Source organism: Heterocephalus glaber, unplaced genomic scaffold, assembly GCF_053883595.1.
Source record: "Heterocephalus glaber isolate CG9 unplaced genomic scaffold, H.glaber_assembly_v1.0 deba00001586, whole genome shotgun sequence".
Classification (NCBI taxonomy): Eukaryota; Metazoa; Chordata; class Mammalia; order Rodentia; family Bathyergidae; genus Heterocephalus; species Heterocephalus glaber.
Genome location: NW_028258364.1, coordinates 6,218,964 through 6,246,938, shown reverse-complemented (window position 1 = coordinate 6,246,938; position 27,975 = coordinate 6,218,964). Strand labels below are relative to the sequence as shown.

At 35.9% G+C, this 27,975-nt stretch overlaps 1 protein-coding gene across 3 annotated transcripts in view; it reads left to right on the top strand.

The window, feature by feature from the left end:
- Positions 1-27,975, top strand: part of LOC106010261 (N-alpha-acetyltransferase 15, NatA auxiliary subunit-like) — a 141,165-nt gene that overhangs the window by 37,381 nt on the left and 75,809 nt on the right. Inside the window, exon 7 of one of the 3 annotated variants that reach the window (XM_087193266.1) lies at positions 112-5,889. The exons of the other annotated variants lie outside the window; for them this stretch is intronic. The gene's annotated coding sequence lies outside the window, so the exon portion shown is untranslated. Of the gene's footprint in view, positions 1-111; positions 5,890-27,975 lie in introns of those variants that run through there. 3 annotated transcript variants of the gene reach the window in all.

Here is a 27,975-nt window from a genome sequence, read left to right as displayed (position 1 = left end):
TTTATTCCTTTTTCTCTTAGTTGGAAAGCCACACCTAGACATCCGTTTCTTTTGTATTATTATTTTGGTTGTTGTTATTTTTGTTGTTTGACACAAGCTCTCTCTGTGTAGCTCAGCCTGGTCTTAAACTCACTATATAGCCCAGGCTGGCCTCGAACTCACCCTCATCATCCTGCCTCAGCCTCCTGAGCACTGGGATTACAAACCTGCTCCACCATGCCCTGCTAGGCATCCATTTCTTGAAGGTATGGTTGAAGTACATTCCTAGGAGTTTGGGATAGTAGGAATTGAGCTAGCTCTGATAGGCAAAAAGATTCAGCCCAGGAATGTGGGAGGATGGCTCCTTATGAGGTGAATCTTGACCAATGGGAAACAGGAAATAAATTGTACGTTTCTTCTATTCCCTATAGAGCCTGCTGCAGGGTAGCTCTATCTCAGAAGCCTTGTAGGGATGCTACTTGTGCTGTGCTGTTGAACAAATGTACTGGCAGTCTGCAGTCTTCAAGGACTGCCTTGAAGAAGCAGCTACTATAGTGATGCTTCAGATCACAGTTTCATATTTTCTTACTAAACTCTCCTATTTTTAAAATCATACTTTTCTGCGCTCTTGTCTTCCAAATAAAAGGCTGGCACTTTATCTAAATGGTGGGGTCAATTTTCTCAAGGACTTAAAGCAAGGCATGTAGGAAGAGACTCTTTTTTCAATATTTAAAGTTACACAATAGCAACAATGCTCATTTAACACTTAACACTTGTTTTATCTTTATTACCATATGTGTTGCCACTAATCCTTTCAAAGTGCCTCTATCAAGCAGCCAAATTATGTCTTCTTTATGGCAAGAGTTCATATTATTTTCTTCAATTTTAGTGTATTATCTAGCAACAGTATAGCTACAGAAGATGCCCACTGTACTTTTTTTTTTTTTTTTTTTGGTACCAGGGATCAAACTCAGGACCTTGCACTTGAAAAGCAGGCGTTGGAACCATTGAGCTAAATCCTCCCCCCGTCCACTATACATTTTTAATAGGGAATATATGGATACTGTGGTTTGGATCTGGAATGTCCCCCCAAAACTCTCATGTGGTCAAGGCAGGGCTTTTGAGGGTGTTCGGTGCTGTTGTGAGGTGAGGCCTAGTTACAGGAAGCCGGAAATGGGGGGTAGGTGTCGTCCAGGTTGGTATCTCCTTCCCAGCTCCTCCTTTCTCTATGCTTCTGGACTGCCATGGTGTGAGCAGCTCTCTTCCACCTGACCCTTCTGCCATCCTCTTCCTGCCTGGGAGTTACAAACTGGTTACTAAATAAACCTCTCTTCTCCTTCTTTAAATTGCAGCTGTCAGGTTTTGTGTCTCAGAGACAAGAAAGCGACTAAAACAATAAAAATGGATGCTGTTTGCATTCATTCAATTACGCCAGTAATTTCTGTTAATTTTTAAAAAAATTCTACAGCTTGATTATACACTATCCAAATGGCTGAGGTCCAGAATAATTTCAGATTTTGAAGATTTTTCAGATCTTTGGAATATTTGCATAAGTTTTACATAGGGATATAAACCAGAATGCTCTTAAATCTAAAATCTTTTGAGCATTATAATGGTGCCCCAAAAGTTTTGGGTCTCAGATTTTCAGATTAGGGATGCTCAAAGCTGTATAAATATTTTACTGAACTGAGAAAAATTTATTTCTGCTTTTATAAACCACCAAATTCTTACAGATTTTTAAAGATAATGTAGTTGTAAAGAAAAGACAAACATCTTGTTTAAACTGTACATTTTAGTTATCTAATTTTATTTATAGGATGTGATCAAAATATAGAGTGAATTTTTAAATTTAAAAAAATTACAGTAAAAGACAATTTTCCTTTGCTTCTAACCCACTTATCCTAACCTCTTTGCTACTTTCTGAAGCAATTCTGGAAGTGCTCTTTCCTAAATACTTTATGAGGTGTGAGCAAAGCCTGGTGAAAGCTGCTTCCAAGTGCCATCGAACAGAAAGATGGGCTCATAAAAATACCGAGGTGTGTCCTCAGCCACTTTCTTCAACTATGACAACCTGCAATTTCTGACTCTTCCTCAACGCCAAGATGATAATGAAATATAAATGTTCGGAACTAATTCACGACATTGAGGCAGCCATCGGAGACATTCATGAAAGAGGACTTCCAGAACTTCCAGACATTCCAGAAAGAATGATGGGATAAGTGTGTTTCAGGCAAGGAGGAATATCTTAAAGGGAACTAATGCAATGCATCTTCACTGTAATATTTTTAAAACATAATTTAAACGTTCACTGTATTTTTGGATCACACTATTTACGATGACATGTATCCCTCTTATGCTACTATACAGAATTGTTGTGTCCTAAAAATATTCTCTGTGCTTTGCCTACTTATCACTATATCCCATTTAACCCCTGGTATATTCTTATGTTTTTTTTCCCCTTTATGGGAATATTATATGATTGTGTTCATATAGTATGTAGCATTTTCAGATTTTTTTTTTAACTTATAGGGATTGAAGTTTCCTTTGTTTCTTTTCATTGCTGATAGCTCAGTATTTTTTAGCACTGAATATAATTCCTTTATATGAATGTACTACAGTTTACTTATGCATTTACATACTGAAAGATTTGGCCTATCATTTCTTTCAACATAATGCACATCTACCAGAGGGAGGACTCATTCATTTCATATTTATTAAACACTTCTAAGTGTGTCAGGCACCATTATTGGCAATGAAAGGAAACTAGTATACTCCCTGGTATTAGGGAGATATAGTTAAGTGAAGGAGGGACAAAATGGAATATATGCGTACATATATATTTTTTTCAATATACAGTTTTATAAAAATCTGATAATTGTTGAAGAGAAAAACAGAGCACTTAAAATAATGGAAAGTATAAGTGGTAGATTGAAATGAAACAGGCTATACTGGAAGGAAGCTCCCCTGCCGCCATCCCATGCTCCTAGGGCAGAGAAGCTGAGCCATGTGGGTGCCAGAAGTACCCCCGCCAACTGTGGAAATGAGAAGACATGTGAACAAGCCTCAAAAATAGACTTCTGGATCACCTATAGCAACTCCAAAGGGAAATGAGATGGAACAGTCTGATACTTAACCACCTGGACTCTCTGAACTGGCAATAAAAGAGGATCTGGGAAAAATGAAATCAGAAATAATTACTCAGATAACAGCAAACATTGTGCTCATGGTGCAAGACATGATTAATAAATCTAGAGAGGACACATTAAAAAAATAAAGGATCTGAGGAACATGATGCAAACAGATTTCCAGGAGATTAAAAACTCCATTGAGGGCCAAGGATTTAGCTCAGTGGTTCTGGCACCTGCTGTGAGAGCACAAGGTCCCGAGTTCAATCCCTGGTACCAAAAAAAAAAAAAAAAAAAAAAAAGAAGAAGAGAAAGATGTTAGGGCTGGGGATTTAGCTCAGTGGTTTCACCAACTGTTGCGCAAGCACAAGGACCTGAGTTCGATCTCCGGTATCAAAAAAAAAACCAAACAAACTCCATCTAAAGTCTGTGCAGCAGAATGAACCAATGTGAGGATAGAATTTCAGATATAGAAGATAAGATTGCAATTAGTGACTAGGAAAAGAAAAATTGCTTCAAAATTGTAAGGGAACATGACAAATCAATCTAGCAGCTGCTAGACAATGCAAAGAAGAATAACATAAGAATGATTGGAGTCAATGAAGAGAGAGGAGAGCGTGCAGATGACATAAAAAAACTGTTCACAGAAGTGATGGCAGAAAACTTTCCAAGCAGGGGAAAAGAACTTGAAACACAGATAAGTGAGGGATATAGGAATCCAAATAGCCTTGATCAAAAAAAATCTACACATAGGCATATCATAGTTAGGATTCCAGAAATCCAACAGGAAGAACAAAATTCTACAAGCAGTGAGAGAAAAGAAACAAATCACATACAAAGGAAAGCCCATTAGAATCACAGCAGACTTCTCAAGGCAAGAAGAGCTTGGAGTGAAGTATTTCAAGCCCCAAAGGAAAATAGCCTCCAACCCAGATTGATGTACTCTGCAAAACTCTTTCAAAACTGATGGAGAAATAAGATACTTTCATGATAAAGAGCACCTCAGGAACTTCATGAATACTAAAATGGCACTCCAAAAATTTTAGACAATATCCTAGGAAAAGACAATGAGGATAACAACCCCAGGAAACCCAGCAGAATGAATCCATTGGGTGTGACAAATTAAATGCATAGGGGGAGAATCCAACAAAAAGAAAAAGTCATGACAAGGCTTTTAAAACTTTTAACTTCATCTCCCTAATGAGTGCATAATTCAATCTTGTTATTGTACTGATTAGTATTTTTCTGATTCTAGAGTTGTACACCTTTCCTTGTGCTATACTGGTTATTTATCATCTTCTTATGTCTGCTTTTTAATTGAGTTGTCTATTAATGAACTGTAAGAGTTCTTTATATATTCTGGTCATAAATACGGTCTGTTTAAGGACTACTTTTCATTTTAATGATGTCATTTAAAGTTCCAAATTTTGATGCAGCCCCATTTATCAATTTTTTTCTTTTATACATCATGTTTTCTGTATCTTAGGTAGCTCTTGCCTACCCTGAATTCATAAACATTTTCCCTTATAATTTCTTCTTAAAGTTTTATACTTTTAGGCTTTCATATTTATGTTCATAGATCCCTTCAAGTTATTTTCATGTATGGAAATAAAGGGTTGAGGTTAATTTTTTATATACAGATACCAGGTGTTCTAGTGCCGTTTGCTGAAAACACTATCTCTTCCTCGGCTCTTGAATTGAGTTTATATTCTGTAAAATGCTAATGTTAAATAATCTTTCAAAAGTCAGTGGACCATATATGTATGCTTCTATTTCTAGATTCTCTGTTTTATTCCAATGATCTATATGTCTTTCCTTACACCAACACTGCCTTGATTACTGTAGCTTTAGAAGATGTCCTAAAATTGGGTGCTAAATGTCTTCCAACACTGTTTTTGTTTTTGTTTTTGGCTTTTCTAGGTCCTTTGTACTCCTACATAACTTTAAAATTTCAATATCTAGTTCTTCATTTATAGCAAGTATACACAGACCTGAATTTTTATATATACCTTGTGTTTTCTAATCCTGCTAAATTCAAATACTAGTTCTAGGGGCTCCTAGAGATGTCTTAGTATTTTCTCTGTAGATGATCATTTCATCTACATATAAAGATTTTGCTACCTTGCCAATCCTATCCTAATTGTGTCATTTTATTGCCAGACTATTTTGGTTGGGCCTAGGTTTCAAAGTTTAATGGACAGATAAAGAGTAAGCATATCTGCCCTTGTTCCCCACCTTAAGGAGAAAGCATTGTATCTTCTCCATTCATATAAGGCGTTCTCGCTGGAAGTATGGGGTACATGTTTTTAATCTGTTGAGAAGGTTCTGTTCTACTTCTAGTCTCCTCATAGCTTTTACCATGAACAGCTGTAGAATTTAGTCCAATACTTTTTCTCCAACTAGTGACAGGATCATAAGGCTTTTTCCTTTCCTCTGTTCAAATGATGACTTTTGGGGGTGGATCCTCCAATGCTGAACCAACACTGCCATCCCTATGACAAAACCACTTTCTACATCCTGCCAAATCTGACTTCTGATAGTTTGTTTTGTTAAACAAATTTCTATCTATGTTCATACTTTTTTCTCCTATTATCTTTATCCAGTTTTAGGATTAGTACAATGTTGATTTCCTAAAATGAGGGAAGAAGTGTTCCTTCTTTTTTCTGCTTTAATTGTTTGATATAATTTATCAATTAAAATGTATATGAGCCTGCTGTTGTCATATAGGTAGGTTTTCAAGCTAGGAATATACTTTCTTTAATAGGTGCTATTCAAATTTTCTATTTCCTCCAGAGTTAGTTTCATTAATTTGTCTTCCAAGGTACTTCTTAGAAGTTGTCAAATTTATTTCAAAAAACATTTTTGTAATATGCTTTCTATATCCTTTTAAATTCTGTAAAATCTGTGGTAATGTCTCCTAGATCTTGATATTGTAATTTAAAAAATATATAATTGATATCGTGTAATAGGAAGAAAAGGTTTAAAGGAGCAGGGGAAGTGGAAGGGGTAGGGGATAGGAAAGAAGGGAAAAGAATAAATATGAGAAAAGGAAAAAAATGGAAACAAGGTCTTTGCAAATAGGGAAGGGTGGAGGAGGTGAAGGGAGGGCAGGGGAATGGGGAAAAAATAAGAACCAAGAGACTCATGTAATGGTACAAGATCCCAATGATGAATGTAACTGTATTTTATACCTAAAATGTACCAATAAACTTAATGGGAGAAAAAAGAGAAATGAAACAGGCTGGCTCCTAGTTAATCTATTGTAATATTTAAAAGAGGATTCAGGGCCAGGCCTTACTGAAACAGGGACATTTGAATAATAGCTTAAAGAAACATCCACGAGGGTTTCTTTTGTGGTTATCTATGGAAAGGTCAAATATCTGACCTATGGATAGTTGGTAATATGCCAAGATCCTGAAGCAGCAGCATATCCCTTAGGCTCAGGGAATAAGGACACCCATCGAGCTGGAGTGGAAAGAACAGGAGGATGATAAGAAGAACACATGAAGTAAAGAGCTAAAGACGGTGGAAGGTTGATCTTGGAGGCCTTTGAAAGTCATAGGAAGAACTTTAGATTTCATCTTTATTTTAATATTTTGCATTGATTTTCTTCAAACACAATTAGTTAATTATTATTAATATTTAATTATTAATCATGTTATCCAGAGAAAAAAGAGTCAAATAGTGGCACAGTAGTGACACAGTCAAAGACCAACATAGGAATTGTCCTGTGACTCAGGAAAAGCACAATCTGTGTTTTCCTCTAGGCCTTTCAGGGACTTAAAAGCCCTATTTTCTATGAAGCCTTTGCTGATAAGGTGATAATTCTCAACCTGAAGTCCACAAGCTGATGGTGTAGTTCTGAAGACCTGAAGACTCCAGGCTCCAGAAGAACCAATCTTTCAGCCAGGTCTAAAGGGAGGAAAAACCAATGTCTCTGGTAGAAAACAGTACAGCAGAAAGAATTCCTCATTATTCAATCCTTTTATACTAATTTGTCCTTCAACTCATTTAGGGGGTCAATCTGCTTTATTCAAAATACTGATTTATGGAAAAATACTGACTTATACAAAATATAGATTCAAATGTCATCCAGAAATTCATTGCAGAAACATCCAGGATGATATTTCACTAACTGTCTGGGGATACCTGGCCCAGGCAGGCTGACACCTAAAGGCAACTTTTGTTGTGTAACTATTCCTTAGTATATTTCATATCTAAATTACTATACACACTAATTCTATCATTTAATAATTTTGGAATAAGAGCATTATGTTTTATGGATCTGATTAAAACTTATATACCGATTCCTTTAAAAACACATGCGAATTCTAAAAGTCACAACTCTACCTACATTATTTTGAAGATCTAAGCAACTCCATCTTTACCTTAAATAGATTATGTGCCCGTCAGCATTTCTTTTTTTTTTTTTTAAATTAACTTTATTGGGAGGAGATGGGGAAAGGAAAGAATGGGAAGGAAAATTTATGAGAAAAGAAAAAAAATGGAAATGAAGTATGTAAATAGGGAAGTGTGGAGGGGTGAAGGGCGCATAGGTAATGGGGAAAAAATAAGAACCAAGATACATCATGTGCAGGTACAAGCACCCAATGATAAACGTAAAGATATTGTATACCTAAAATATACCAATAAAAGAATTTAAGAAAAAAAAAAAAGAAATAAAAAAATAAAATTAACTTTATTGGTACATTTTAGGTATATAGTATAATGACATTCATCATTGGCAACTTGCACCTTTACATAATCTTTCTTGGTTCTTCTTTTTCCCCATTTCCCTGCCCTCCCTTCAACCCCTCCATCCCTCCCTATTTACAAAGACTTTGTTTCCATTTTTTCCTATTAATTCCATTCCCTTCTTTCCTTTCCCCTACCCCTCCCACTTCTCCTTCCCTTTTGCCCCTTTTCTTCCTATTTCACATTATCTATTATACATTTTAGTCATTATTTATACTTTCAGTTTCTCACACTAGAGAAACTGTTTGGTATTTACACATGTGTGTCCTATTTATTTCACTTAAGAGTATTGCCTGTGCATGCATTTAGCGATAAATATCTCTAATTTCTCATTTTTATGGCTGAGTAGTACTCCATTTTATTTTTGAAAAACCACATTTTCTTTATCCAGTCTCCATTTGATGGGCAATTGGGTTTCTTCCAAGTTTTAGCTATTAGAAACTGTGCTGCTATGAATATGGGTGCACATATACCACTGTAGTATGATTCTTTTAATTCTTTTTTTGGTACCAGGGATTGAACTTGGGACCTTGTGCTTGTGAGGCAGGCAGGGAACCCTCTGAGCTAAATTACCAGGCAGCAGAACCACTGAGCTAAACTTTTAATTCTTTGGGGAAGATATCCAGCAGGGGGATAGCTGGGTCAAATGGGACTTCCAGTCCTAGTTCTTTGAGCTATCTCCATACTGATTTCCACAGTGGTTGTACCAGTCTACACTCCCACCAAAAGTGGAGCAGGGTTCCTCTTTCCCCACAGCCCTGCCAGCATTTGTTATTGGTTGATTTCATGATAGCAGCCATTCTTTCTGGAGTGAGGTGGAATCTCAGCTTTGTTTTCATTTGCATCTCTTGAATGACCAGTGATCTTGAACATTTTTTCATATGTTTATTTGCTATTTCTACTTCTTTGAGAAATGTCTGTTCATTTCAGATGTCCATTTTTGGATTGGGTCTTTAAATTTGGGGGGTCTGATTTTTTTATGGTCTTTATAGATTTTAGATAGTAGATCTTTGCCTGAGGAGCAGCAGGTGAAGATTTTTTTCCCACATTGTAGGTTGTCTCTTCACACTGTAGTTTCGCTTGCTGTGAAGCTTAAGAGATCCCACTTGTTGATTGTTTGTGCTAGTTCACGGGTAACTGAGGTTTTGTTCATAAAATCTTTTCCTACACCAATGTCTTCAAGAGTTCTACCTAACCTCTGTTCCAGTCAGTTCAGCATTTCTGTTTTAATATTTAGATCTTTATTCCATTTTGATTTTAGTTTAGTGCATGGTGAGAGATATAGGTCTAGTTTTAATCTTTGGCACCTTGAATCCCAATTTTTCCAGCCCCATTTGTTAAAGTGGCTATCTTTCCTCCACTGAGGGTGCTCCTTTGTCAAAGATCATCGCTGAGTGTGTCTGGAGTTGTTTCTGCATCTTCTAATCTGTTCCACTCCTCATCAGGCCTGTTTCTTTGCCAGTACCATGCTGTTTTTATCACAGTAGCTTTGTAGTATAGTTTCAAGTGCGATACCCCCTACCTTGTCATTATAGCCTTTTGCTATTCTAGGTCTCTTGTTCCAAATGAATTTTGGATTGTTTTTGCCATGTCTGTGAGGTACACTGCTGGGCTTTCAATTGGGATTGCATTGAATCTATATAGCAGTTTTGGAAGTATGGCCATTTTCACTATGTTGATTCTTCCTACCCATGAACAAGGGATGTCTTTCCATTTCTGATATTATCTTCAATCTCTCTTTTCAGAGTGCTATAGTTTTTAGACAAGAGGTCTTTGATTTCTTTCATTAGGTTGATTCCTAAGTATTTCAGTTTTTTGGATGCTATTGTGAAAAGAATTATTTGCCCATTTTTTCTCAGTGAGTCTGTTGTTCTTGTACAGAAAAGCTATTGATTTTTGTGTGTTGACCTTGTATCCAGCTATTTTACTGAATTTGGCTATTAATTTTAGAAGACTTTTGGTGGAGTTTGTGGGGTCTTCTATATGGAGTATCTTGCCATCTGCAAATAGTGACAACTTGACTTCTTCATTTCCTATCTTTATTCCTTTGATTTCTTTCTCTTGTCTAATTGCCATGCCTGATGTTTCCAAAACTATATTGAACAGGAGTGGTGATAGTGGACATCTTTGTCTTATTCCTAATTTTAGTGTGAAGGATTTCAGTTTTTGACCATTTAGTTTGATATTGGCTGTTGGTTGTTTTATAGATGGCTTTTATCAGATTGAGGAAGAGACCATCTATTCCAATTTTTTGGAGAGTTTTTATCTTAAATGCATGTTGGATTTTGTCAAATGCTTTTTTTGCATCTATTGAGATGATCATATGGTTTTTCTCCTTGGTTCTATTAATATGGTGTATTACACTGATTGATTTGCGTATGTTGAACCATCCCTGCATCCCTGGGATGAATCCCACTTGGTCAGCATGTATGAACTTCTTGATGATCTTCTGTATTCTTTTTTGACAGTATCTTATTAAGGCTTTTTGCATCTATGTTCATTAGTGAGTTTGGCCTATAGTTCTCTTTTTTGGTTGGGTCTTTCTCTGTTTTGGGGATCAAGGTGATGCTTGCTTCCAGGAATGAATTCGGGAGTATTGCTTCCCTTTCAATTTCATTGACTAGTCTAAACAGTAGTGGCAGCAGTTCCTCTCTAAATGTCTTGTAGAATTCATCAGGGTCTGGGCTTTTCTTAAATGGTAAATTTTTAATTATGTTTTCAATTTCATTGATTGATGTTGGGTTGTTTAGAATTTTTAGATCATCTTCATTCAAATTTGATAATTCACATGTATCTAGGAATCTGTCCATTTCTTTTGTATTTTCCACCTCATTGGTGTATAGGTTCTTGAAGTCGGTATTGATGATCCTCTGGATATCTGCTGGGTCCATTGTAATTTCACCCTTTTCTTTCCTAATTGCATGGATTTGGACTTTTTTTTTCCTTTTTCTGATAAGGTTGGCTAAGGGTTTGTCAATTTTGTTTATTCTTTTGAAGAACCAACTCTTGGCTTCATTGATTTTTTTCTATTGTTCTCTTCTTTTTCTCTTAGCCTCCATTGCATTGATTTCTCCTCTGATCTTTATAATTTCCTCCCTTGTATGAGCTTTGGGTTTGTGCTGCTCTTGTTTTTCTGGAAGCTTGAATTTTAGCATCAGGTTGTGTAATTGAGCTCGCTCTGTTTTCCTAATGTGAGTATTCACTTCTATGAATTTCCCTCATAAGACTTCTTTCATTGTGTCCTGTAGATTCCAATATGTTATATTGTCATTGTCATTTAACTGTAGGAACTGTCTGGTTTCTTTTTAATTTCCTCTGTGACCCATTGGTTATTCAGAAGTGTGTTGTTCAGTTTGCATGTGTTTATGAAATTCTTGCAGTTTCTTTTGCTATTGATCTCCAATTTCATTGCACTAAGGTCTGATAATATACAGGGAATAACTTCAGTTCCTCTACACTTACTTAAATATGTTCTCTGAGTGAGTATGTTGTCTATTTTGGAGAATGACTTGTGTGCAGCTGAAAAGAATGTGTATTCTGATTTTGTGGGGTGGAACACTCTGTAAACATCTGTTAAGTTCATTTGTTCAAGAGTTCGATTGAGTTCTAGTATTTTGTTGTTTATTTTTTATCTAGTTGATCTATCTATTTGTGACAGTGGGGTATTGAGGTCCCCCACTAATATTGTATTAATGCTTATTTGATTTTTCCTGTCTGTTAGTATTTGTTTTATATAGTTGGGCACTCTTGTGTTTGGTACATATATATTTACAATTGTCTTCCCTTCCTCATGGATTGTTCCCTTTACAAGGACGTATTGTCCTTCTTTGTCTCTCTTAATCAGTGTTGGTTTGAAATCCACTTGATCTGCAAAAGCAATAGCTACTCCTGCTTTTTCGGGGGTTCCTCTTGTGTGGAGTATTGTTGTCCACCTTTTAACTTTCAGTCTATGAGTTTCTCTTTGAATTTATTGTGATTCTTGTATGCAGTATATTGTTGGATCTTGCTTCTTGACCCATTCTGCCATCTATTTTTTTTTGATTGGTGAATTGAGACCATTAACATTGATGGTTATAACTGAAACGTATTGACTTATCCTTGTCATGACTTTTTCTTTGTGTTGGATCTTCCTCCTTTGCATTTAATTTCTTATCATTGCTAATGGATTCATTCTTCTGGGCTTCCTGGGGTTGTGATCTTTGTTGTCTTTTCCTAGCATATTGTCTAAAACTTTTTGGAGTGCTGATTTTGTATTCATGAAGTTCCTGAGGTCCTCTTTGTCATGAAAGTATCTTATTTCTCCATCAATTTTGAAAGATAGTTTTTCAGGGTACATCAATCTGGTTTGGAGGTTCTTTTCCTTTATGGCTTGAAATAAATCACTCCATGTTCTTCTTGCCTTCTGGGTTTGTGCTGAGAAGTCTGCTGTGATTTTGATGGGCTTTCCTTTGTATGTGATTTGTTTCTTTTCTCTAGGTGCTTGTAGAATTTTGTTCTTCTGTTTGGTTTCTGGAATCTTAACAATTATATGCCTATGTGTAGGGTTTTCTTCCCTATATGCCTCATTTATCTGTATGTCAAGTTATTTTCCCCTGCCATCACTTCTGTGAACAGTTTTTTTTTACATTGTCCACACTCTCTCTTATTTCTTCCTTGACTCTGATCAGTCTTATGTTATTTTTCTTTGCATCATCTAGCAGCTGCTGGGTGGATTTCTCATGGTCCCTTACTATTTTAAATAAATTTTTCTTTTCTTGGTCACTAATTGCAATCTTATCTTTTAATCTGAAATTCTGTCCTCACATTGGCTCATTCTGCTGCATAGACTTTCAATGAAGTTTTTAATCTCCTGGAAATCTCTTTGCAGCTGTTTTATGGATTCCATTTGTTTCCTATGCTGGGAATCCATCATGTTCCTCAGATCCTCTGTTTTTTTTAAATTTTGCCTGCTCTAGACTTATTAATCACATCTTGCCCTATAGGCACAATCTCTGCTGTTATGTGAGAAATTATTTCTGATTTCAGTTTTTCCAGATCCTCTTTTGTTACCAGTTCAGGGAGTCCAGGTTGTTGAGTATCAGATTGTTCCATCTCATTTCCCTTTGGGCTTGCCTTAGGTGATCTGGAAGTCTCATTTTGAGACTTGTTTACATGTCTTCTCATTTCAACAGATGCAGCCTGCTGTGCCTTTGTTGAGGCAACTTTTTGCTCACTCAGTGGTCTTAAATTCTCAGCAAACCACCGAGTGGCCTTTTCTCTGCTGCTCGCCAGTACACTAGTTCCTGGGTTCAGATAGCTTGCCTTCTGGATCCTTGAGCAGACCTATTGTCTGAGCAGGCTTCTGACTGGGGCCTGTGCACACTTGGAATGGTATCTAGGTGTTCCTCTGGCTAGGGTCCCTATGTACTTGTTTTTTGGGAGGGCCTTTGGCTGGGGGCTGTGCACCTCAGTTCCTCTTGTGTGAGCAAGCTTCTGGCTAGGGTCTTGCACACTTACTGATGGTATTGGGGTGGACCTCTGGCTGTTGATTGTGTGCCTGTGCACTTCTTTTCCAGGCAGGCCCTTGGCTTGTGCTGATGTGCTCAGCCTCTTGGTTTGGGGCAGAGCCTGGCTGGAATCTGCTTGCAGCCAAGCTGATCTGGTCCACACCACTGCTCCCCCAACTAAGGTGGTCTGGTGTGCCTTTATTGCAGAGATTTTCTTCACTTTTCCAGTGGGCTTCAATTTTCATTAAGGAGTCTCAGAGAGGCCCTCTTTCTGTTGTTCACTTCTCTATATTCTGGATCTCAGAACAATGTCCTTTATGACCCCTGCAACTCTGTTATGTGCATCCAGGTAGTGGCTTGGCACAGCTGTGGTAGTAGTGGGGTGCTGTTGCCACCTGGGCAGCTCACCTTCTTGGTGCTAGGGGACTCTGCTCCTCGGTGCACAGGGGCAGTGATACAGTAGCCCAAGAGGCTCACCTCCTAGGCACTGGGGGTGGGGGGCAGCTCTGCTCCTTGGTGCTTGGAGGCAGTTGTAGGGCAGCCTGAAACATTTCTTCTCTATTACTCTACTATAATAAATCTCCTGATGTTTATTATGGAGAACCTAACATTTTTTCAGAGCTTTATGAGAAGTAGCCTAAAAACTGGCACTCCAAAACAATGCTTTTTAAATGATGCCAGGCGTGGTGGTGCACACCTGTAATCCCAGCACTCAGGAGGCTGAGGCAGGAGGATTACAGTGAGTTCGAGGCCAGCCTGGCCTACATAATGAGTTCAAGGCCAGGATGAATTGTATAACAAGACCCTGTCTCACAAAATCAAAAAGAGAGGAAGAAAGGAAGGAAGGAAGGAAGGAAGGAAGGAAGGAAGGATGGATGCCTACCTGATTGCTCTTTCTCTGAATCTGTGGCCTGAGTTGTACTGTATTGTGTTGTACTGTATTGTGTTACTCACTTCTTACAATTCCTGATTGTTGCATTGCTATTTTAAATTTTCAAACCAATGTAATGATATTCCATAAGGCACCTCTTTGTTTATAAAAATTCTTGTCTGAAATTTTTATTTCTATATTATAAAATATAATGAATTTAGACTTCCTTTATTGTATTCCTTTATTGTGATGTACATTTTTTTTTTCAATTTAATGAATATGTCCAAGGTATTTCAGCACAGGCATTTGTATTTCTTCTTTAAAGTTAGCTCTATTGTATTTGGGGTTATCAAAGTTTCTGTAGATAAGTTTTAGAGCTGACTTGCACTGGATCTTGATAAAAACTGCCCACATCTTATTGCAACCCTGTTATCAGGTACCATGTCCACAGTTTAAAAATCAGGTAGGGTGGAAGAATTCACACCCTGGCAATAGACAGAGCCAATGAGTCAGCACTTCCCTCCCCAGGCCTCAGACACATGACTCCTCTTATCAGTGCTCCTCTGTATGCATTACACTTCTTCATACATAAGTTTTACTAAATATACATATACAATATATTGAACTTAAAGCTGCACATCTTTTTAATGTAGCATAAAATGATTAAGCAGTTTTATAATATTGTGTAGTTAAAAATGGAAATTTTTACCATGTGTGAGATCCTGTGTTTTTAAATCATCTTTTTAAAATTCAGAGGGTAAAATGTATATTAAATTAAATTTCCAAGAATTTAATGGGATACTAAATGAAATAATCAAATAATACATAAGTATATTTCAACATCTGCCTTATACAGTTCTCACTAAATTTTTCACTAATGGTAGCAGATTAAAAATAGTATTACTCATAGTGAAAGAATATTATGTAACATCTTCCTGTCATATGCCTTCCCTGCATAACACCACTGCTCAAGAAAACTTTATGTACATACATATGAAGATGCTGACTTCTACAACAATATGAAATAGAACATACAATGAAATGGTATATATTGCTAATTGTATTATTTTCATTCCTGTATGTAAAACCACTCTGTATGTACACACACATTTTTGTTCTTACTGGGATTATGTCATAACTTAAAATTTAAAATGTTTTTAAAATTTAATGTCATAGTAATTTTTTCGAGTATATATAGATGTAGACTCATATATATTTATAGTACTATACTCCCTTACCTGAAGCCCTTGAAACTTGATGTGCTTTGAAATTCAAGTTTTCTTATGGAAAAGTAATATGCCCATACTGTATATTGATAAACATTTCCTACTGTATTGTGGGTGGCCCATACTAATCAATCATTAATATTCCAAGGATCTTAATGTACAGACACATTAAAGATTATGAATACCCTTAAGTCTAGGGATGTTAGGTTTTAACTCTAAATAAGTTTATGTTAGATTTACAGAAAATATTATTTATCTTTATAGTTTCTTGACTTTTAAAAAGTTTATTAATAGTCAATATATCTAAAAATTTCCCTGAACAATGCTATTTGACTTGAGATGAGGTAGAAATGAAGCCAGTTGAAAAGGTGAGAGAATTCTGTGAAACCCTGGACACTTCAGAAGTGGTCTGATGGTCAGCCAAGCAGAGGTCTGCAGAATCATGGCTTTGCCCCACCTCTTTTGGACTTAAAATACAAACCAGGCACCAAGCTGCATTCACCTTCTTGATCAAATCCTGACATGTTCTCACCGTAGTCATGCATTCTTCACACTCTGGGAGGCAGGCTGTCTAGGAGAGCTTTACAGATGAGCTGAAAGATTTACTGAGTTATCTGAAGACAACCAGTGTGGAAATATTCTGTTCTGCACTATAGGAAAGTAGCAAAAGAGGATGCTGGCTAATGGACATTCTGCGGTGTCTCCACATGCAAAAACAAGCAGAGATATCTGTGGGTCACAGATCTTTGAGGAATATTGTGAAATAAAATTTTTCATCTTTGGATTAACATCAACTCTTTTGAAAGAATGCAAAGAGCTGATTATGATTCATCTGTACAAGTCACCAAAAATGTAGGTTCTTTTGCCATCTCATACGATGCACAATGAAATAATTTTCCTTAAATTACCTCCTTAATTACCCAGTGGAACTGTCAGCAGACTTGTTCATTGGATTAGAGTATTGCAGTTTTAGATTAATAATTCGCAGACTTTTATCTAATGTGCACTCATGTACAGATTATTAAGCTTTAAAATAACTGAGTAATCAGTATTTGATCAGTCATTGTATTGATTTTTTTATTAAAATATGTATTTCTAATCATATTTTTTAAGGCTGAGAGAACTAGTTGAATATTTATTTTCATGAAGGTATTTTTAAGATAAAGCTTCATAATGGCCTGTAAATTTTGCATATATATGTAGTTTGATACATACTGTTGCATTTGAAAGTCTTGTGCATTATAACTGGTTTTATACAAAACACTGAATAGTGGCAGTTGTGCAATTACAAATGTAATTAAAAGTATTAACTAAGCAGTAAAAAAAAAAGAAATAATTTTCCTTAAAAAATAAAATAAATAAATAAATAAATAAATAATAAGTAAATAAAATTCATCTTGTCCTTATTATTATTAGCTACCAGATGGGCAGACCAACACCAAAGGCATCGTTTTCTGGCTAAGAGGGCTTTGCAGTTTCCTTTGATTCATTATGCTAATGGTTGTAAAAAAACAGAACTTTGAATGCATGTGATTACATATGTACTTATTTTATAAAATAATTTTAAATTAATAATTAATTCTTTGCCCACTCTCAGCCAACTAGTTACCTTATACAATTAAATAAATGAAAGGATTATCTGTTAAAATCTGTATGATGAAAAGAGATATAGACTTGAAGCCAGTAAATCAGATTTTTTTTTCAGATTCTGCCACGTGTGAATCTTATGCCTTTTTTTCAATCTGCTTACCTTCATTGAAACTATCTTGCTGCTACCAAAGAGCTATCATGAATGTACTGACTAAGGAATTTGAAAATGTTTTGGAGAGCCTTAAAGCAATATTTTTTATTCATGCATTTATCAAACATTTATGGAGTCAATTAAGGACTAAGTATTGCTATCTCCTGGAGCACATAAGATATAAAATGGCTATTTATTTCTTCATTATTGCACTAATCTTAGTTTTTAAAAATTCTTTAAGGCATGTTTGAAGTACATAATGATTACTTTCATTACAAGGCATTGGCACATGTATATAACACATCTGAATTCTTTTTATGTTTGCTTCCCTCCTTTTTCCCTTTCCTCTCCCCACCCTTGGTCCTTTCTCATCTTTTGCAAATGGGCATATTAAAGGCAGGTCGTGAGGAATGGATTCATGTGTGAAACTCTGAGAAGAGTCTAGAGGAATTGATGATAGTGAATAGCATGACAGTGGGTAAGAGAAGCAGAACCTAATATGGATAAAAACAAACAGCCTCTGCACCAGGCATAGTGACACACACCTTTAATCCCAGCACTCTGGGAGACTGAGGCAGGAGGACTGAAAGTTAAACCACAGCCTGGGCAATTGTAAGACTCTATCTCAAAGTAAAGAATGTGTGGAGGGGTAGTTCAGTGAGAAGATCCTGAGTTCAATCTCAATGCAGAAAAAAAGGTTTCTTTTAAACAGCTGCTAATTGAATAGATTTCCAAGGAAATATATGTGAGTATCCAGGGAAGAGCCTGATTGCAGTTAGATCAACAAGTGGAATGAAACATTCAGAGAAAAGTTTGGCTTCCCCAAAATTATCCTCTTTTTTTTCAGCTTGGTGTTTCCTAACCCTCCTCTAAACTCTCACAATATTTTACCAATATCCCTATGTTGACGTTTATTGGCTTCTTGTATTTTACCATACTACATTTATTAATGCAGGCCTTGTCCTTAGGGACAGAATTTATGTCATCCAAACTTCTGCTGCTCCACTACTATACCCAGAGAAATTTGTTTTATTTAAGATTGACAGCAAGAAGGAAGTTTGTAGTTGAGCACCATCAATTAAATTCTTCCAGTTGGATGTGACACTGTACTTCCATTCACATTTTATTGCTCAAAGCAATTCAATGGTTAGATTTAACACAATCTGAACAGAAGCATAGAAGAGATAGAACCAGACTGTTTTTCAGTAGCTGCAATTATTGGCATACTGCCTATTCCCCATGATTGACCATAGGAAATTAAAACACATAGACACTAGGTGAAGTTTGAAAATTTAGCATGGAGTGTTAACTATATATAAGTGGCCCTGATGATCCATGATAAAGTCTAATATCAATTAGGAGGTACATTTATAACTAATAAGTCACTTTGTGGCTCTCTACTTATTGTCACATTCACTATAACTTGAGGAAGGTGATTAAAAACAGTGTCTACTAAAATAATAATTATTTCTTTTGAGTACTTTTTATTGTTATATGAAGTAAGAAAATTTTTGTCTATTTATAAATGAATTAGAATCATTTGGCTTTGCAAAAGACCAGTATATATATTTTGAATCTGCTGCAAAATTTGATATATATTTTACCTGCTTTATACCTTGTTTTCTCCTTGTAATTTATTTTAACATAATAGTGCTATAGTTTTCCTTTCTATTAACTACTTCAAGTCATTATGAGAAAGAGATAGAGAGGAAACAAGAATTAGTAATAAAAAACACTGTCATTTTGTTAAAAACAAGAGTTTTCCTTATTCTGGAATTATACTGGAATAATGCAAAATATTACCACTGAGAAAACCGAACAAAGGGTATACAGAATCCCTGCATATTTATCTTACAACTTCATGTGAAATTATACTTACCGCAAAATAAATAGATATTTAAAACAAACCTGCAGCACTCCCCTGGTGTTAATGATTAGTGTTTGAAGAAGTCTCTTTAAAGGACTTTAAAATGACAATATTATTTTATAATCAGTTATTGAATAAAGAAATGTTCAATTTACCATGCCAAAAAAATCATGGTGAAAAAAGTTTGGAACCAGAGTCTAGGAATACTTTCATGGATTAGCAAAAAATGGCAAAGATTCACGCATAATGAAAACTAGCTTGCTTTCTCTTTCTTATTTCTTTCTATTTTTTCCTCCCTCTCTCCTTTCTTCCCCCCCCAAAAAAAATTTATAAATGCTTCCTATTTCTAAAGACTTCATAGGCCATTGGTAAATAGCACAGAAAAGGTTTCTGAGCAATGAGCAATGAGTGCTTATATTCTAACGAAAAGAAAGTAAATAAGCAAATAAGTAAAATAATTGTAGCTTCACTATGTCCTTTCGGGAAAATTAAGAGAGTGCTGAGAGGAAAATCAAAGGGTGAGGAGCCACTCTAGAAAATGTGGTCAGACTCCTAGATTGTGAGGAGACAAAGGAGAAAAGGCAGATTTATGAAGAACAGGATGGGATTGTTCCAAGTGGAACTCACAGCATGGAGGGAGGTCTGAATACACAAGAGCACCTGTAAATTGGTCAAAATGGCTAGTATGTAGTTCACTAGGAAAAGGCAAGAGATGATACCAGAAGCACAGTTGGCTAAGATCCAGTCTAATAACACCAAGAGTTGCTGTTGGTGACTGTTGGCTAATATTGGCATGATTACTGATGTTTGTTCTAAATTAAATAAATTCTGCTTTTTAAAAAATTATTAATATGTTTGTAATACATATTAAATATATTCATCATAGGGTATTGGTACATATACCATACATATCACACTATAGTCCTTTTTACTTTCCCTTCCCCTTCTCTCCCTCCTGAATTCATTACAGAGCTAATGAAACTTGGAGTAGTTGTTCTTTGTCTCTCTGCTATGCATATCATTACTGTCCCCATATTCAACATATTCAATTTTCAATGAGAAAGCTAATGAACAAGAAAGTTATGCAGATACAAAAGTGTGAAAGAAAAGTCAAAATTATAATAACCTATTGTTAGAGGCCTATATATGTAAATAAATTACCAGCAATGGGGGAAAAGCTATTTGGCAGATTAGATAGATAGATAAACAGATAGATAATATCAAGATTCTCTTCCGGTTTCTGCCACTGCAGAGGTCTCTGCTCCCCAGGGCTTTTCACTTGATCTTGGCCAAAAGGCCGAGAACCAGTGCCCATGGCTTTTCCATCTGCCAAAAGATTCTATAAATAATAAATAAGTGATTTAGTTTATTTATAGAAATTATCTCTGAGTACAATATCCCTTCCAGGCATAACATAGAAACTAAGTTTACATCGGTGACTAAATGATGATCTAGGAAAAAGTTATTTTTAGAGCTAGAATAAGGAGTGCAACAGATGAAAGTCCACCTGCAGGATTAAACTGTAATGGTAATATTTTATTAATTGAAGTTGTGAGGTGATGATTGCACGGATGGCGAGGATTTTAATCTTCATACTATGGAGACAATTTTACTTACTGCCTTATGTTGATAAAAATTGTGAAAATTATTATGTTGGTGATTTTCAACTCATTATCCTTCGTATTTTCCAAAAGTGGAATTGTATAAATCAATTTCTACAGAGTTGCATCAATCTCCCTTTTTTATTCCTGACATTGTTTTCTTCGTTTTGTAGTACTGTTCAAACATTTATTCTATTTCCTTTCTCCTTATTTCAAATTTTATTTGACCTTTCCATTAATGAATACATTGAAACTAACAGCAAGAGTTACTAAAGAAAAATTCTCAATACATACTACTTTGCAAAAGGCAGAAGACAAATTCACTCATTTTTGTTTTGACATTTAATAGCCATGGTAAAAATGTTCCATGGTGATTGTTTGGATGAGGAACAATTTTAAAGCAGGACAATTTCTTCTCTTTTCTGGCTAAATCATGTAGCTCTGATTCAGGCAGTCCTTGTATCTTGACATCTCCCATACATAAGCAATGATGGTTCGACTTCTGAGTGATGGGATATTTGTGTTTTGTTTGCAGGGCAGGAGTGAGCAGGTAGGAAGAACAGTGGAATCAATCTGTTATCTCTTGAGTGCAGTGTTCAACACTGGCCATCTTCTTCCTGGTCTAACTTTCATACATGTATATATCATAATTCAATTTTTAAACTTACAAATATTTCATTTTAAATTTGGTTTTTAAACAGTGCCAAGTACAATCAGAAGGAGTGAAAAAATAAGCATGAACTGCATCTGGGTTTTCATATGCCAAAGGTTTCCAAAGACCAACTCAGGACAAGGTTTATTTGGAGGGTTTTTTTTTTTTTCTTGGTACCAAGGATTGAACTTGGGTCCTTCTGCTTGTCAGGCAGGTGGCAGAACCACTGAACTAAATCCCCAGCCCTAGGACAAGGTTTATTTGCTACACCTCTTGGGATATAAAGTTCATCTTGTTCAGTGTCTACAAGTAACACTCAAGTGTGTATACTACTCCAAATTATGAATAACACATGTGAATCACTACCTTCTTGCTTGTCTCACTAAATAACATAAGAGTGGCAGAAGATACTGTAGAATAAAAATTTCATATGAAAAATGTTAACTAAAATCAATACTGAAGCTAGCCTGTTGGCACACACCTGTAATCCCAGCACCCTGGGAGACAACCGAGAGGATTCCAAGTTTAAGGCCAGCCTTGGCAATTTAGCAATTCAGTGAGGCCCTGTTGCAAAATAAAATTACAAGAAGGGCTGGGAATGTAGCTCTGTGTGAAGGCTTGGGTTCAGTCCCTAATATCACACACACACACGCACGCACACACACACACACACACACACGAAGGAGGAGGAAGAGTGAGAGGAGGAGAGGGAGAGGAGAAATTCAGAAGGTATTTAGTGTTTTTCCACACACCAAGCAATTTGACATTTCACCTAAACCTCACACCAATCCTAAGAAGTAGTCATTATTCATTTTGTTATTCAGATGAGAAACTGAGGCTCAAAGAAATAACTTGAGCATTAATTTAAGTAGTAGAGCACTGTCTATGCTCTCTGATCTGAAAATTTTTAATATATCCCCAAATCACCTATTGCCTGATGTCTAAAATCCCTAAAATTGAGGAAAAAAAATCTTGATTTTTGATCAAAAAACACTCTGAAATCCCACTTTTCTCAATGCAAACAATTTTTTCTTTCTGGATTCTTTCTGGAATGACAAAGTCATTTAGTAATATTTTAAATGTACCATTTATTTAAGCTTAAATGGAAAGTAACAATTTTTATTATTATACATCATAAATATGTACATAATAAAATACAGATGAACATTTAGCTACAGCGTGAGAATCTTCAAATAAAAATGATGCTTGTGTGTATCACTGAGCTCTTGGTTGTGTAACTGTAGTTCACTTTTCCTGGCTTTTAGAGGCACCAACATAAAACAGTGGAAGTTAGAGAATAAATATTGGATTTGTTCTTAGATTATGAAGGTCCTGGAAATACACAAAAAAAGTAGCAAGTGAAATACAGCAAAAAATTATGTCATAATAATCAAAATGTTTGCCTAGGCCAGTGACAGCAAAACTTTTAAAGCTTTCAATGATACAAGCAACCCACTACGGCACATGTGTCATAGCCTTGCCACCACTGGCCTAGGCCTTTTAAATTATCTCTTTTCTCTCTAGATCAGATTAAATCCTGCAAGGTTGTCTAAATGAAGCCTAAGGTAAGCTCAAGAGCTATGCATCAAAATAGATATAGGCCATTTTCATCCACAGCTGCCTTTCCCCATCTATTCTTATTCTCTCTTTCTTTCTACGGTACCATGTTGTTATGTTTAGATAAACAATCACCATGTCTTCTGCTGTAATTGAATTAAAGGGATGGGGCATATGAGCTAAGCTGCTTCATATTAAACACTTCTTTAGGTTCATTCACTCATTCAGTTGATTGTACCAAATCTAAAAGACGTGTATCTTAGCTTTCTATTCCTATGAAAAAATAGCAGAGTAAAACAATTTAGAAGGAAAAAAATATTTGGGTCCATAATTTCAGAGGTTTTAGTCTGTGGTGACTTAGTCCTGTTAACTTTAAAACTGTGGTGTTGCAGAACACTATAGGAGGAGGACATGGTAGAGGAGGGTGCTCACCACATGGTGGGAGACAGAGTGAGAGAGACAGAAAGAGACAGAAAGAACATGAACCAGTACTGCAATATGCCCTTTAGGACATGGCCACAATGGCCTACTTCTTGCAACTAGGCCCCAGCACTAAAGTTTCTACAGTCTCCCAATACCCAACACAGGTCAGGGACTAACCCTTCAACACTGGAGGGTTTCAGGGACACTCTAAATCCAAAGCATAACAACAGGTGTATTTTCTTCTCTGGTGTTCCACCTGCAAAGAAATAAAAATCTTGGGAACAATGATCTGAACTCCTAGCATCCTATTGAAATGAGACAATTGATCCCTTTTTCAATTAAGACTATTTGAGTTGGTTTTCTGACTTCCAACCGAAAGACTACTGAGTAATAACTCACATATTCTAAAGGCATTGTACTATATGACTATTACAATTGGAACATAATGAGGTTGATGCACACAGAAATCATAGTGAAATTTATTGAAAGATCCGGGAAATGTACTTCAAAACAAAGAGGACAAAATCCAAAATCTTGATCAATCTGGTACAAGTGGCCTTTTTTTTTCTTTCTAATGACCATTACAGTCTGATTACCCTTATTCAGCAAATAGTTAATAACTGAATTAAATTATGAATGTCTTTTAATTATGAATATAAACCAGACTAAAAAGGGGAGTGCAGGGAAAATTCATGGGTTTGGGCTCAGCCAGCTTGAGTAGAGTTCTTGTGCTTCTACTACAGGTGATCCATTACTTATGAGGTTCAAACTTTACAACAGGCCAACATGATATGGATTCAATAGAAATCATAATTCAAGGGAGATACAGCTCCAGTCAACCATGAAGACTGGAATGTGTGCTCTGCTGCTAAGCTGTGTTACTCACCGGCTTGGTGTATTAAATGCACCCAGATACCCCCTCTCTAAGATTCTTCCCTCAAATAACTAAAGACATCCTACTGTTGAGACACATGCATACCAATGTTTATAGCACCATGATTAATAATAGCTAAATCAAAAAAGGTCCAAAGATGAAGGAGTGAAGGGAGGGGAAGGGGAAAGGAAAAACTATGAGAAAAGAAAAAAAGATGGAAATGAAATCTATGTAAATAGGGAAGGGCAGAGAGGGTGAAGGGTGCACAGGTAATGGGGAAAAAAATAAGAACCAAGATACATCATGTACAGGTATAATCACCCAATGATAAATGTAAACGAATTGTATACCTAAAATGTACCAATAAAAGAACTAAAAAAAATAAATAAATAATAGGTAAATCCTGGAAGCAGCCTTTATATGTTATTTTAATATCTACATATAATTGAATACTACTCAGCTATAAAGATGACAAGTTGGAGACATTTGTAGAAAAATGGATGCACCTAGAAAATACAGTGTTGAGTGAAATAAATCAGACACAAGCTTAAATAACTTACGGTATCTCATTTGAGCAAGGAAAAGTACAAACCAAGAGTGCAATAAATTAGGATGGATAGAAGGTGACAAAGGGATAGATCTCTTGCAAATGGAAAGGGGTCCAAGAAAACACGGGTGAGAGGAGAGGGAGAGGACAAGGGGAAATAAGTAGAAGAAAGATATGCCATGTACAAGAACCTAATAACCTCAATGAATGGCAAAATTATATGTCACAAACATAGGGAAGATTAATAATAGCAACAAGAGCAAAAAGGAAGGAAAGGGATGTGAAGGAAGAAGGAAGGAGACAAGAGGAAAGGGGAAAGGAATTTTTAAAAGGACAAAACTGAATTATGTACATGTAGCCACTCTATAAGATGACTGCAAACTGCCTGTACTCCAAACATGTCCTGACTAAAAGATAAAAAAGAATAAAGTTAGTCTTTCTCTTAAAAAAAAATGGATTTTCCACTTGTGACATCTTCAACATGCGATCAGTTTACAGTCATAATCCCATGTGATATGTACTGGAATAACAGCAAGTCAGTTCATGTTTGCGTCATTAAATCAATCTGTCAGATAAAAACATTTACTTTAGTTCTCATGGAGTTGTTTGAAAAAAATAAATGATTATAAAAGATTAAAAACATGGGTGCTTGTCATATCCTAAAGTGAGATTCTTTAAAATAAATGTAAACTATCCTTTGTCTCATAGTGTGTTCAATGGGGTTATTTTGCCATATCTGAAAATAAACTCTTTATATCAACTATAAAATCCCCTTTAATCTATTTTAAAACATGGAAGAAAAAATTAAAGACAACTTTTTCTATACAATAAAAACATGGTATTTAATTTAATGTTTAGAGTTTGATTGATTGATTGATGAATTATTATATTCTGTAGATGATCATTTTTTCCAGACACAAAGTTTTGTCAAAATCCTTCCAGGTGTTAATTGTATTACAAATGTCCACAGTGTAATAGAACCTTGGTGATATATTTGGTCTCTTCACACATGGCTAATATTTTAAAAAATATTCTTGCAGGAAATACAAAAATTAAGAAGAAAACTGCCTCCAGAGAAAAATTTCAGCATAAATTTAAATAGAATAGATACCTAGAAAATTAGAGATGTTAAATACATCTCTCTGATGGCATAAATACACACATTCTATTCTTTGAAATCCAATTAATTTCTCTAAGATAACAAGAGTCTCAGAAATGAAAAAACAAAGTGAGAAAGCCTCCAAAAATATTAACTACTGTTCGTTGGGAGATGACTACCTGCCAGGCAGGATCCTAAGTACTTAGCTACCTTGACGGAATCATCTTAAAAGAACCCTGTATTATATTATGTATGTATTTTGAAGACTTGAAGGAATAAAGGAAATTACTTTATTAAAATCACCAGATAAGAAGTCTATGACTTTTTTTTTTTTTGCACTTTATTAAATTCTTTTATTGGTACATTGTAGGTATACAACACAATTACATTTCTCATTGGGAATTGTACCTTTACATAATGCATCTTGGTTCTTATATTTTCCCCATTCCTAGCCCTCCCTTCACCCCCTCCTCCCTTCCCTATTTACAAAGACTTTATCTCCATTTTTCATTTCTCAGCATTTTTCATTTCCCTTCTTTACTTTTCCCTGCCCCTCCCACTACCCCTACCCCTTTGGGTCTTTTCTTCCTATTTTGCATTATTGATTATTCATTCTAAACATTGGTACATTTTAGGTATACAATATAATGACATTCATCATTGGAAATTTGCACCTTTACATAGTCTCTCTTGGTTCTTATTTTTCACCCTTGCCCAGCCCTCCCTTCAACCACTCCAGTCCTCTCTATTTACAAAGATTTTGTTCTTATTTTTCAATTTTCTCATATTAATCCCATTCTCTTCTATAATTTCCCCTAGCCCTCCTTCTTAATTCCCCTTTGCCCCTTTTCTTCCTATTTCACATTACCTATTATACATTTTAGTCCTTATTTACACTTTCATTTTCTCACACCAGAGAAACTATTCAGTATTTATACATGTGTGTCCTATTTATTTCACTTGAGTATCACCTCAATGTGCATCCATTTAGCTATAAATGTCTTTAACTTCTCATTTTTTATTGCTGAGTAGTACTCCATTTTATAAAAAAAACACATTTTCTTTATCCAGTCTCCAGTTGATGGGCATTTGGGCTGTTTCCAAGTTTTAGCTAACACAAACTGTGGTGCTATGAACATGGGTGCACATATATCACTATGGTATGATTCTTTTAATTCTTTGGGGAAGATCCCCAGCAGTGGAATAACGGGCTCAAATGTGACCTCCAGTCCTAGTTCTTTGAGGTATCTCCATACTGATTTCTACAGTGGTTGCACCAGTCTACACTCCCACCAGCAGTGGAACAGGGTTCCTCTTTCCCCACAGCCCCATCAGCATTTGTTATTGGTTGATTTCATGATAGCAGCCATTCTTTCTGGAATGAGGTGGAATTTCAGCATTGTTTTCATTTGCATCTCTCGAATGACCAGTGATGTTGAACATTTTTTCATGTATTTATTTGCTATTTCTACTTCTTTGTCTGAGAAATGTCTGTTCATTTCAGATGCCCATTTCTTGGATTGAGTCTTTAAATTGGGGAGGTCTGATTTTTTTAAGTTCTTTATAGATTCGAGATAGTAGACCTTTGTCTGAGAAATAGCAGGTGAAAATTTTTTCCCACATTGTAGGTTGTCTCTTCACACTGTTAGTGGTTTCTCTTGCTGTGCAGAAGCTTTTTAATAAGAAGAGATCCCACTTGTTGATTGTTTGTGCTAGTTCATGGGCAACTGAGGTTTTGTTCATAAAGTCTTTTCCTACCCCAATATCTTCAAGAGTCCTACCTGACCTCTGTTCCAGCTGATTCAGTGTTTCTGTTGTAATATTTAGATCTTTAATCCATTTTGATTTTAGTTTAGTGCATGGTGAGAGATATAGGTCTAGTTTTAATCTTTGGCAAGTTGAATCCCAATTTTTCCAGCACCATTTATTAAAGAGGCTATCTTTCCTCCAGTGAGGGTGTTTGGCTCCTTTATCGAAAATGAGATGGCTGAGTGTGTCTGGCATTGTTTCTGCATCTTCTAATCTGTTCCACTGGTTCTCAGGTCTGTTTCTTTGCCAGTACCATGCTGTTTTTATCACAGTAGCTTTGTAGTATAGTTGCAGGTTGGGGATTGTGATACCCCCTGCCATGTCTCCATTACCTAGAATTGCTTTTGCTATTTTGGGCTGCTT